A 12,274-nucleotide genomic window follows, 5' to 3' on the forward strand; every position below is an offset into this window, starting at 1 on the left:
ACGAGGTGTACGGAGCGGAGCCGTGTGTGTACGAGGTGTACGGAGCGGAGCCGTGTGTGTACGAGGTGTACGGAGCGGAGCCGTGTGTGTACGAGGTGTACGGAGCGGGGAATGTGTGTGTACGAGGTGTACGGAGCGGAGCCATGTGTGTACGAGGTGTACGGAGCGGAGCCGTGTGTGTACGAGGTGTACAGAGCGGAGCAGTGTGTGTACGAGGTGTACGGAGCGGAGCCGTGTGTGTACGAGGTGTACGGAGCGGAGCCGTGTGTGTACGAGGTGTACGGAGCGGAGCCGTGTGTGTACGAGGTGTACGGAGCGGAGCCGTGTGTGTACGAGGTGTACGGAGCGGAGCCGTGTGTGTACGAGGTGTACGGAGCGGAGCCGTGTGTGTACGAGGTGTACGGAGCGGAGCCGTGTGTGTACGAGGTGTACGGAGCGGAGCCGTGTGTGTACGAGGTGTACGGAGCAGAGCCGTGTGTGTACGGGATATATGGAGCGAAGCCGCCTGTGTACAGGGTGTATGTAGTGGAGCTGCGTGTGTACGGGATATATGGAGCGAAGCCGCCTGTGTACAGGGTGTATGGAGTGGAGCTGTGTGTGTACGGGATATATGGAGCGAAGCCGCCTGTGTACAGGGTGTATGGAGAGGAGCTGTGTGTGTACGGGATATATGGAGCGAAGCCGCCTGTGTACAGGGTGTACGGAGCGGAGCCATGTGTGTACGGGATATATGGAGCGAAGCCGCCTGTGTACAGGGTGTATGGAGTGGAGCTGTGTGTGTACGGGATATATGGAGCGAAGCCGCCTGTGTACAGGGTGTACGGAGCGGAGCCATGTGTGTACGGGATATATGGAGCGAAGCCGCCTGTGTACAGGGTGTATGGAGTGGAGCTGTGTGTGTACGGGATATATGGAGCGAAGCCGCCTGTGTACAGGGTGTATGGAGTGGAGCTGTGTGTGTACGGGATATATGGAGCGAAGCCTCCTGTGTACAGGGTGTATGGAGTGAAGCTGCATGTGTACGGGGTGTACAGTGCTGAGCCGTGCGTGTACAATATGTATGGAGCAGAGTTGCTTGTGTACGGATAGAAGCCATGTGTCTACGACATGTACTGAGCAGAGCCGTGTGTGTACGGAGCTGAGCTTTGTTCCATTAAGTTTTGGTTCATTTAATAAGTAGATTTTTTTAATAAAACAATGATTGGATCCATCTGAATATTACATGCATTGTTCTCCAATATTTCCTCTCCATTATTCCCATCTGTGTCTTTTTCCTTCTTTCTAATATTATTCTGTGTTCCGCAGCTGCAGGAGAGCATGGTGAAAGTAATGCCTATCATAAAGGAGAATCTTCTCCAGGCACAGGAGGCATAGTCAAGAGTCTATAACCAATCAGCAAGGCTGAGGCAGTTCCAGCCTGGGAACTGCATGCTAGTGCTTATCTGTACGTTGGAGAGCAAGTTCCTAGCTAAGTGGCAAGGCCCATACGAGGTGGTGGAAAAACTGGGTGAAGTCAATTACAAGGTACACAGCTGGGTCGAAAGAAACCGCACCAAGTCTATCATGTGAACTTGCTAAAACCTTGGCGAGACCGAGAATCACTGGACACCCCTTGCCTGGGAGCCAGTCCCAAAGCCACAGTGGACGATGTCACTGTTGCGGAGACTCTAACACCTGCCCAGAGACAACAGTGTCGGGAGCTATTGCAGCAGAGCCATGACCTGTTCTCGGAGCTGTCAGGGCATACTCAGGTGGTAGAGCATGACGTGTTGACAGAAGCGTATGTCAGGGTGAACCTCAAGCCCTAAAGAATTCCAGAAGCACGTCAGGCAGTGATTTCAAATGAGATGAAAAGGATGCTAGATCTCGGGGTGATAGATGAGTCAAACAGTGGATGGTGGAGTCCAATCATCCTTGTGCCAAAGTCTGACGGTGAGTGGCGGTTCTGTAAAGACTACCGCAAGCTAACTGAAGTCTAAAGATTTGATACATACCCGATGCCTTATGTGGACGAGCTCATTGAGAGAATGGTGCCGCAAGGTGCATTACAACCCTAGACCTGAGGAAGGGCTATTGTTAAATCCCCATGTCCCACAGTGTCAAGGAGAAGATGGCCTTCTCGACACCTGATGGGTGGTTTCAATACACCAGAATGCCCTTCAGTCTGCAGGAGGCCCCAGTAAAATTTCAGAGTCCGATGAATCGGATCCTGACTCCGCATAAGAAGTATGCCGCAGCGTACCTCGATGACATTGTGGTCTTTAGCCCTGACTGGGCTAGTCATCTGCCAAAGGTACAGATGGTTCTGGATGCTGAAATGTGGGGTTCACCATAATTCTGAAAAAATATGCCAAGTACCTAGGCTTTGTCGTCAGGAAGGGCAAAATTAAGCTACAAATAAACAAGATCAAGGCGATTCAAGAGTGGCCGCAACCGCTTTCCAAGAAGCGAGTGAGGTCGTTTCTTGGAATTGTGGGGTACTATCGACGATTTATTCCGAGTTTCGCTATAATAGCCACAATATTCATAGAACTTCTTATAGGCATCAAATCAACGATAGATAAAAGGACTGATGACACAGAGATGGCGCTCCATGAGCTGAAGAGGGCTCTGTGTAAACATCTGGTTCTGGTTTCACCAAACTTAAGCAAAGAGTTCGTGGTCCAGACGGATGTGTCAGAAGTTGGCTTGGGAGCCAAGCTGTCTCAAGTAATAAATGGAGAAGAACATCCTATCCTGTATTTGATCCGGAAGCTCTCGTCATTTGAAAAGGACTACGCCATCATCAAGAAGTAGTATCTAGCCATAAAATGGGTCGTGGATACAAAGAGGTATTTTCTACTAGGCCGAAGATTCAAACTTGTGTCCAATAATACCTCTCTGAGATGGTTAAGGGAGACAAAGGGTAAGAATGTCTGGGTGACTAGGTGGTTCTTAGGCCTCGAGATTGTCAGGTTTCATGTAGAACACAGACCTGGGAAGTTAAAAGGGAACGCAGTTGCCCTTTCCCGAATTCTCTGTTTGGTGTCTGAAGGTGCCAAAGCCCCCGGCTTTGGGCAGAGGGGGGAATGTGTGACAGGGTAACTGGCACAGTATATGAGGGGAAGAAATGTGTCACAGATTTTGCTTTCCTTCGTGATCTAGAAGGCTATAAGTTTCTCTTCAGCATGCTATATACTGAAGGTGTTAATCAGCCATGAGATGGGACAGTTTTTAGGTGAGGAGGTGAGATGAGTGGGACGCCTACTCACCATATCTCCACCGCAAGGGTTTGGCTGGTGAATTAATTGGCCAGCCAGTTTTTTTTCCTCTGTCTGTGTTGTGTGGAGGAAGGAAGCCTCCAGACTGATGCTCCTGTCAGAGCTGCTGTATGTGCTATCCCAGAAGATGGAAGCCATACCGGGGAGGAGTTTATATGTACTTTTTACTTTCATTTGAGCCAAAAAGGCTGTTTTCTGTTACCAGTTTGGGCTGTTTGGTTTATGATGCAATAAATAAACCACCCAGAGACTTTAACCAAACATGTTCCTGTGTCTACCTCCTGGAGAAGCTAAGCGAGCAGACCTTCCACAAATGGTGTTTCGGATGCGGGCAAATGTTCCAGGAACACGGGTAGCAACTGTGGACAAATTGTATGTCCTGTGTTAAGGTGGCTACGAAGATGTAACAATGGTTGGACGAAATGGAGGAGCTAATCAAGCACCTGATTTTGAGTCAAAAGCTGCAACATCAACTGCATTGTGAATAGCAGCAGTGCCAGAAGCAGCAGTTCCGTGAGCAGCAGCAGATACAGGAGGAGACAAATAAACTCCTGATACTGCAGATCCAACAACAGAGGCAGATGGAACTCCTGGTGGGAGTAAGGCTATTTTCACACTAGCGTCGGGCCGACGTACCGACGCACGTTGTGAAAGATTTGCACAACGGGAGCAGTGGATGCAGTTTTTCAACGCATCCGCTGCCCCATTGTAATGTCCAGGGAGGAGGGGGAGGAGTTTCGGCTGCGCATGCGTGGTCGAAAATGGTAGACACAACGCACAAAAAAAGTTACATGTAACGTTTTTTGGTGCGTCGTGGCCGCCAAAACACGACGCATCCGTCGCACGACGGATGCGACGTGTGGCCATACGTCGCAATGCGTCGCTAATGCAAGTCTATGGAGAAAAAACGCATCCTGCGGGCAACTTTGCAGGGTGCGTTTTTTTCTCCAAAACGATGCATTGCAACGTATGTCACATGACGCTAGTGTGAAAGTAGCCTAAGATGAGCCATGCAAAAGATGACCCCAGGGGATGGGCTGGACGTCTACTGAACATATCTCCACCTCAATGCTGTGGCTGGGGAAATAAATGTCCAGCCAGTTTTGTTTTCCTCTGTCTGTGTTGTGTGGAGGAAGGAAGCCTCCAGACTGACGCTTTTGCGAAAGCTGTTATATGTGTTGTCCCAGAAGATGGATTCCATACTGAGGAGGACTTTATATGAACTTTTTATTTTCATTTGAGCCAGAAAGGCTGTTTCTGTTACCATTTTGGGCTGTTTGATTTATGATGCAATAAACCATCAGAGTTTAACCAAATGTGTTCCTGTGTCTACCTCGGGGAGTAGCTAAGTGAGCTGACCTTCCACACCTGCTTGACTGTAAAAGACCATCAGAAGGATTTAGCAGACTCTAAAGTTATGGTACATTGTTGTACTCTTCAGAGACATCTACACAAATATGGCCTTCATGGAAGAGTCATCACAAAAAAACTCTCCTGCATCCTCACCATAAAATTCATCGTCAGAAGTATGCAAAAGAACATCTAAACAAGCCTGATGCGTTTTGGAAACAAGTACTGTGGACCGATGAGGTTAAAATAGAACTTTTTGGCCACAATGATCAAAGGTATGTGTGGAGAAAAAAAGAGCACAGAATTTCAGGAAAAGAACATCTCGTCAACCATTAAGCATGGGGAGGTGGCTCAATCATGCTTTGGGGTTGTGTTGAGCCGATGGAACATGGAATATTTCACGGGTAGAGAGAAGAATGGATTAAATTAAATTTCCACAAATTCTTGAAGCAAACTGTCATGATCCAGGTCGAGGTTTGTTTTCTGCTACCCGGCCTGGTCAGGTGGGGGTTAACCTTCTCTGCCTCTCTCTGGTGTGTTGGGAGTTCACATTATTCATTTGGTACTGCCATTCTGTTAGCCTATGCATTGAATGCAAGGCCCGCCTTGCCCCAAAGTTACATGCACCCCAAAAAGCCTTTGAATCTATGGACTGAATGGACACAGGAAAACCAAGTTCACATTATCCATTTGGTCCATCCATACTGTTAGCCTATGCATTGAATGTAAGGCTCGCCCTGCCCCAAAGTTACATACACCCCAATAAGCCTTTGAACCTACGGACTGGATGGACACAGGAAAACCAAGTTCACATTATTCATTTGGTACTGCTGTAAGGGGGTGAGATATAGTGACCTTCTTGCTTCCCTTCCTCTTATTGCCCTTGCTCTGTTAATGTGTACATAGTGCTAATGTTGATAATGTGTATGTTAAATGCTTGCGGTACTGCTAAACACTTACATGTATTTTACCACTCAACTTATTGTTATTGCCACATTATATATGTTACCATGTTGTAGAGACTGTAAAATATTGTTTTGGATTCCTTTGTATTATATAATGTTATGTGATGTGTATGCATATTTATGTACAGCTTAGGGTAAGTCAGTGCATCCTTTTTGGGGTCATTAGAGGAGGGCACTTTAGTAAATAGTTCTTTTATATAGGTTAAGTGTAGTTCTGTTGTAGGCCACTAGATGGGGGCATGCCAGTGGGCCTTATAGGTATAGCTTATAGGATGGTTATGTAGGGTTAATTGTAGGAGGGGCTGCCAGGTAGTAAGAGAGAAGTTTCTAGGAAGTAAAGTCAAATGGGGCCAGGGTGCCCTAGGGTCCACATGGGCTATAGGCACGCACAGCGTAGCAGCCACGCACCGTTGAAGTGCTGCAGCCCACATTACCCACAGCCACTGTGTGTCATAGCAGTGGGCCAGAACAAGAAAGGAAAGATGTGGCGACTTATCGCCTAGGTAGATGCTTTTAGGGCAGAAGTTGGTTGGACTAAAGAGATGAAGGAAGTTGGAACTTCGACGAGATCGGTACAGACGAGCCCGATGCTTTACCAGAGGCAACCAAACCTAGTGACTGATTTATTCAAGTCTGGGGCGAAACAGGCAGAAGGAATTGTCATTATGGCGAGGTCAGGCCAGGAAGGTACTGGGGAGCAGTATAGGATGGTCCGGTCCGGGCGTGTACTGCACAGAAGCGACAGCCAGAAAGGGAAAGATGAGGAAACAAGTAAATGTCAAGTTTGTACCAACTGTGGATGTAACGTTTAAATTTACCAGTAAAGAAAGTATTAAAGTTAACTTGGACTGTGTCTCCATTGTTAGGAATCGCCTTGAAGAGGGACCGTCGTCGCCTGGGAAGAGCCCGGATGCAGGTACGCTGAAGAGAAGAGTACAGTTTTCTGTAGGGGAAGGACTGGACACAGATGTTGCAGTTATTCAGGTCACGACTACAGTCCTATCCCTCCCTTACACTGCCATACTGTTAGCCTATGCATTGAATGCAAGGTCTGCCCTGCCCCAAAGTAACACGCACCCCCAATAAGCCTTTGAACTCACGCACTGGATGGCCACAGGAAAACCAAGTTCACATTATTCTTTTGGTTCCGCCTTACTGTTAGCCTATGCATTGAGTGCAAGGACTGCTCTGCTCCAAAGCTACATGCACCTCAAAAATATACATATCGAACCATCCACAAAATAAGAATACCACCTTCCAATGCAATATAATATCATCAAATCTTACATAAAATAATACAAGAAAAGAAAGGCATAGGCCAAAAATATATAAAATCTCAAATTATTAGACAAAGATTAAAAAAATGTAGCAAGACAAGGAAATTTCCAAAAACTAAGCCAGGGTAAATTGTCTATACCAGAATAAAGAGAAAACAACGTAGTGTAGTCTCCAAAAGAACAAAACATGCACTGAATAGAGTGACTATTTAAAGTGCTTAGTTCTTATAACAAAAGCTTTATGACAGCTAGTAATAAATAAATGTAAAAACTAGTATTACTTTAATTACAAAAAAAAGTGCTCAATATACATAAAGCGCTATGTGCCAGTTCACAAATAATCAATGAAAATATGTTTGCATAGTGCAGGGTAAAAATATCTAAAATGACCACTAGCTAAATTTAGCACAACCATAAATAAAATGAAAAATAATGTGAACAATGTTTGTCAATTATTGCAAAACAATATGGAGAAAGTGCTGAGTGCCAGTAAACAATTAATTAAAGAGGGGTATTAAATAATAATTTGCTCCGTGCATAATAACCATCCCCAAAGTAATAATCAAATTTATTACAAAAATATGTATATTTATATGAAAAGTGCTTAGTGCCAATAAATACATAAGTTAATAAGGGATATTAAATAATAATATGCTCAGTGCAAAATAGACAACCCCCAAACTAGCTGTAATATTGCATAATGCAAGATGGCACAATATAAATGCAGCTTGTCAAAAGACTTACATGGATATAAACGCTGGTGCCTTAATCCCCTTGCTTACACCGACAGTGCCGGTTCGCCGTATGGCTTCCTCAATAGGGAGGACGTGGCAAGTAGCATCATGCCAGGCATCCAAAAGACCCTAGAACATGCTATCAGGAAGGCCCTCCAGCACATTCAAGAGGAACTGAGCAAACCTAAAGGACAGATAGAGGAGCTGAAGCAGAGGGTCCCACAACTGGAGGGTGATAGGGATACTATTGAAGAGAAATAGCGCAATAGTGCATTATCCAGTGTTGGTATATCAATTTAAAAATAATACACTCACCAGATGGAGCTTGTAATAAGCATGGAGAATTCGCTGCTGCAGAAACCACAGATTCACGGGGGACCGACGTAGAAGATGCAGGATAGGAAAAAAGTGGTCAGACAATCCGCACTGCGAATCACTATGAACAATTATTACTACAGTGGTCTTTATTCGACACGTTTCGAAGTTTCACAGAACTCCTTCCTCAGGAAAAAACCACATGCAAGTATCATGAAAAGGTTCTTAAATAGAAAAAACAGTACACTTGTCATTCAGGCGCTCGGCTTCTAACAGGTCACCTGATTCAAAAGGATGTTAAAGTTCATTGCTTGAACACATGATAGACACTTAATAGACAAAATGGACCACTTTTTTTCCTATCCTGCAACTGGAGGGTGATAACGTGCAGCTCTCCTCACAGTTGAAAGAGACAACTACAGAAACAAAACGCCTGTCTGAGAAGGTCGAGAACCTGGAAAATAGGTCAAGGCACAGCAACTTAAAGCTAGTGGGGTTCTCGGAGTCGATCCCTGCAGCTGAACTGCAAAGACTCTGCGAAAGAGACCCATAAATGGCCCTGGGAATTAATCATGGTTGTAGGGTTGAAAGGGCTCACAGAGTTGGGCCAGATCCACGATCTCACAACCAAGGATCGAATGAACGGACATTAAGACCACGTCAAGTAATCATGGAATTCCTGGACTATAATGATAAGTTTGACATAATGAGAGCATACAGAAGATGTTCCCGGCCAGTGACTTTGAGAAGGATGAAAGTCCTACTATTTGAAGACTATTCCACGGAGGTGGCAAAATGCAGGAGAGCCTTTAGTAAAACATGTGCAGTACTCTATCAAGCAAAGAAGAGCTTTGCACTGCAATACCCGGCGACAGTGAGGATTTTCCAAAACGAAGGTGATAACCTCATCTACAACTCGCCAAATGATGCAGAGAAAGATGGAAAAAATACTGCGCAATGCAAAAAACATCGAACGAAGAAGAGGGCGTGAGGAAGACCGCTTCCCCTCAACACCAAAGTCTCAGAGGACATATGACCAGCCCAGGTGAAGCACCAGAGAAATGGACTGAACCATATACATCTTGCTCTTGACAGTTCTTCCCCCACCACAACACACACCTTTCCTACAAACAGGACAATGTCTCCCCAAGATGACAGAAGTGTCCATCGGCTCCATATTTGGGGAAGGGACCCGGGTTTGGCAAGGTGGAGGGCAAAGAGCTATGCAAAGGTGCTGCCCAGGGTGGAGGAGAAGATGCAGATTGCATTTTGACAATCATTTATGACATGTGGTGTGGGATGTGTTTCTTCCCAGAGGTTTTTTTTCACTCTTTTTTTCTTTTGGTGGTTCTTACTTCCTCAGAAAAAAGGTAAGTCCACAACGCTATTAGTGGTGTTAGAAGCTATAAATACACTACAGCATATTGAGAACTTATTGTTTGCTTGCTTTAAGGTTTTAAACTCTATCCCCTTTCATATGTTTATTGAGTCTTTTTTCTTTCTTTTCTACCCTTCTCTAACCACATGAGAATCTCCCTTTAATCTCAAGAACCCTTAGAAAGAAAAAAAGCAAGAGGAAATAGGCAGTAGTGACAGTGATTATGAAGATCATCTCCTGGAATGTGAAAGGCCTAAGATCCCCGAATAAAAGAGTAAAGTTACTGAGACATCTGAAAAGGTACTCGCCAGATATTGTATTGCTTCAAGAAACCCATCTAAAGGAAGAGGATTTTTCTAGTCTCAACAAGCTGTGGGTAGGGAAAGTAGTGGGCTCGGTAGCTCAAGGCAGACACGAAGGGGTAGTGATACTATTCCATCGTAATTTGGTATTTAAACTGCTGTCCCAGGAGCAGGTACGGACTGGGGCAGAAATTCAGTCTTGGCATTTGAAATCACACAGGCCCATGTTGTCCCCTTCCCCATGAACCAGATGGGATATATTACTAATATTACCCTGGATGGAGAAAAGAAAGATTTACTACAAGACCAATATTTCTAATGATACCCATGGCCTTCTTGGGGAAGTGATGGAGTCAGCAACTTTGTGCTCCGTCACAACTCTTAGCAGTATGGGTATCTTGAGAGCACCAATTCTGTTAACAACATAGCAGACAAGGTGACCCATGACTAGGCAGGCCCTTTTGGCATTTGCCAGAATTGCCAGATGGCCAGTCCAGCCCTGCCCAGGAGTGTGATGATCAGGGAAGATGGGTTTGGGTCACCATAGAGCATGGAGGAGAAGTCTATTCAATCTACAATGAATATGGACCTAATGGTCCAAACAAACTCTTCTTTAAAGACCTGGAGAGGAAAATGGTCTTGGACAACTCGCCTCTGATAATTACTGGGGGAGACTTGAATACGGTTCACAATCGGGAGGAGGACAGAAAGAGCCAGAGTCTGATCCCTTCAAAAAAGACTATTCTCCCCTCCTTCCTTCAACAAACTGGATTGAGAGATGTTTAGCGTTGGCTCCAGAGGATAGAGAGTTTACCCACTTCTATCATGCCCACCAATCCTGGTCAAGGATAGACTATCTGTTGATCTCGGAGAGACTATTAAATAGAACGAAGTCAGTGGAGATCCACAACCTGGTCATATCGGACCATGCTCCGGTGGGTATGGAATTGGTGGATAACCAGATAAAAGGAGCACATTACATATGGAAATTTCTAGCTTATCTTACAAAAGATGAGGGATTTAATGACAAACTATGGGGCTGGTGGGAGGAATTTCAATGGGACAACAAGGAACATGCAAACCAACAAGCTTTGTACTGGAATACGGCAAAAGCGGTACTAAGGCTACTTTCACACTTGCGTTTTTTTGCTGTGCGTTTTTTGCGCACACAAACGCATGAAAAAACGCATCATGCGTTTGTGTGCGTTTTTTGCGGGTTTTGGCGCGTTTTTTAAAAAAATGCAAGCTTTTTTGCGCATACGTGCGCATTACAATGCGTGCGCATGCGTTTTTTGGGGGCAAGTCGGACGCACAAAAAATGCAACAGGATGCATTTTGTGCGCCCGAGCGCACACTACAAAAAAATGCATGCGCATACAAACGTGTACAAACGCATGTGTATGCGCACCCATAGACTATAATGGGTGTTTTGCTGTAAAAAAAAAAAAACACATTGCGTGCGCATGCATTTTTTGGGGGCAAGTCGGACGCACAAAAAATGCAACAGGATGCATTTTGTGCGCCCGAGCGCACACTACAAAAAAACGCATGCGCATACAAACGCGTTCAAACGCATGTGTATGCGCACCCATGTTAAAGTATGGAGAAAAAAAACGCATGTGTTTTTTTTGCGCTAAAAAATCAGCGCAAAAAAACTCAAGTGTGAAACCAGTCTAAGAAACAAAATTATGATGTTTGTGGCCTCACTCAAGAAAAGAGTAGTGGAAAAATACTCAGATTCTAGTGCGAAGCTTAGAAATCTATATACAGCGTTCTTGCAGAGCCCCACAACTCAAAACAGGGAACAATGGAAGCTGGCCAAACAAGAGTTTGAAACCTGGATAGGAGGAGCAGATGTTCTTATATATAGTTTTTTTTCAACTTACTCTGCTTGTCCCCTTATGTTGTGAGGTCAAGAAACTTTTCAAAGTGCTTTATGATCCATGTAGTGCTGGACATGTGTTTATTTGACCACAACATTTTATTGGGTCCTGGTGTCTCAATTTAGTGTGATTGATTAACGAGAAGAGAGAGCCAACCAAAAAAAAAACCATAGCCTTAACCTCCTATATATTCAGACCTAGCTAGGGGGAGCATTTATGCACATGTAATCGAAGTACATGTATCAAAGTACTACTGGCAGTTATAACATGGCAGTTAGACAGGGCAGGAGACAGGTAAGACATTTATATTCATCTACTCCCTGTACATTAGGAGTACAACAAATATATACCATATGCATTTGTGTAATTTATATCCTGGCCGCTGCATTCACACACATCCACTGCCCTGGCATTAACTCTCTACACTCCATCCATATTGGCCCCTCGCTCCTTTCCTCTCCTATGTATAGCACTCACGCTCTTTTCAAGTTAAATTGCACAGATCCAGTCAGTCCCACCATTCAACATCAGAGACGCTCTCACAAATCACTTAACCATCTGCTCACTCTTTCTATCCTCCTTCTCCTAGTCGCAGGAGACATTGCTCCCAACCCTGGTCCCCCATGTTATAGAAAGTCAAACCCCCCAACTGCTACACTTAGAAACCCCTCTAATCTGATTAATATTCCCTGCCTGCCATCTGTCTCTCTTAGTTGTGCACTTTGGAATTCTCGCTCAGTGTGTAACAAACTCTCCTTCATCCATGACTTCTTCCTTTCTAATTCTCTTAACCTCCTGGCACTTACTGAA

General features: G+C 44.9%; 1 protein-coding gene across 1 annotated transcript in view; it reads right to left on the reverse strand.

The window, feature by feature from the left end:
* LOC141047064 (uncharacterized) overlaps window positions 1-12,274 on the reverse strand; it is a 149,262-nt gene that overhangs the window by 60,785 nt on the left and 76,203 nt on the right. The window lies entirely within an intron of this gene.

The sequence above is a fragment of the Dendrobates tinctorius genome, unplaced genomic scaffold (assembly GCF_039654945.1).
Source record: "Dendrobates tinctorius isolate UK_male_01 unplaced genomic scaffold, ASM3965494v1 ptg000126l, whole genome shotgun sequence".
Taxonomy (NCBI): Eukaryota; Metazoa; Chordata; class Amphibia; order Anura; family Dendrobatidae; genus Dendrobates; species Dendrobates tinctorius.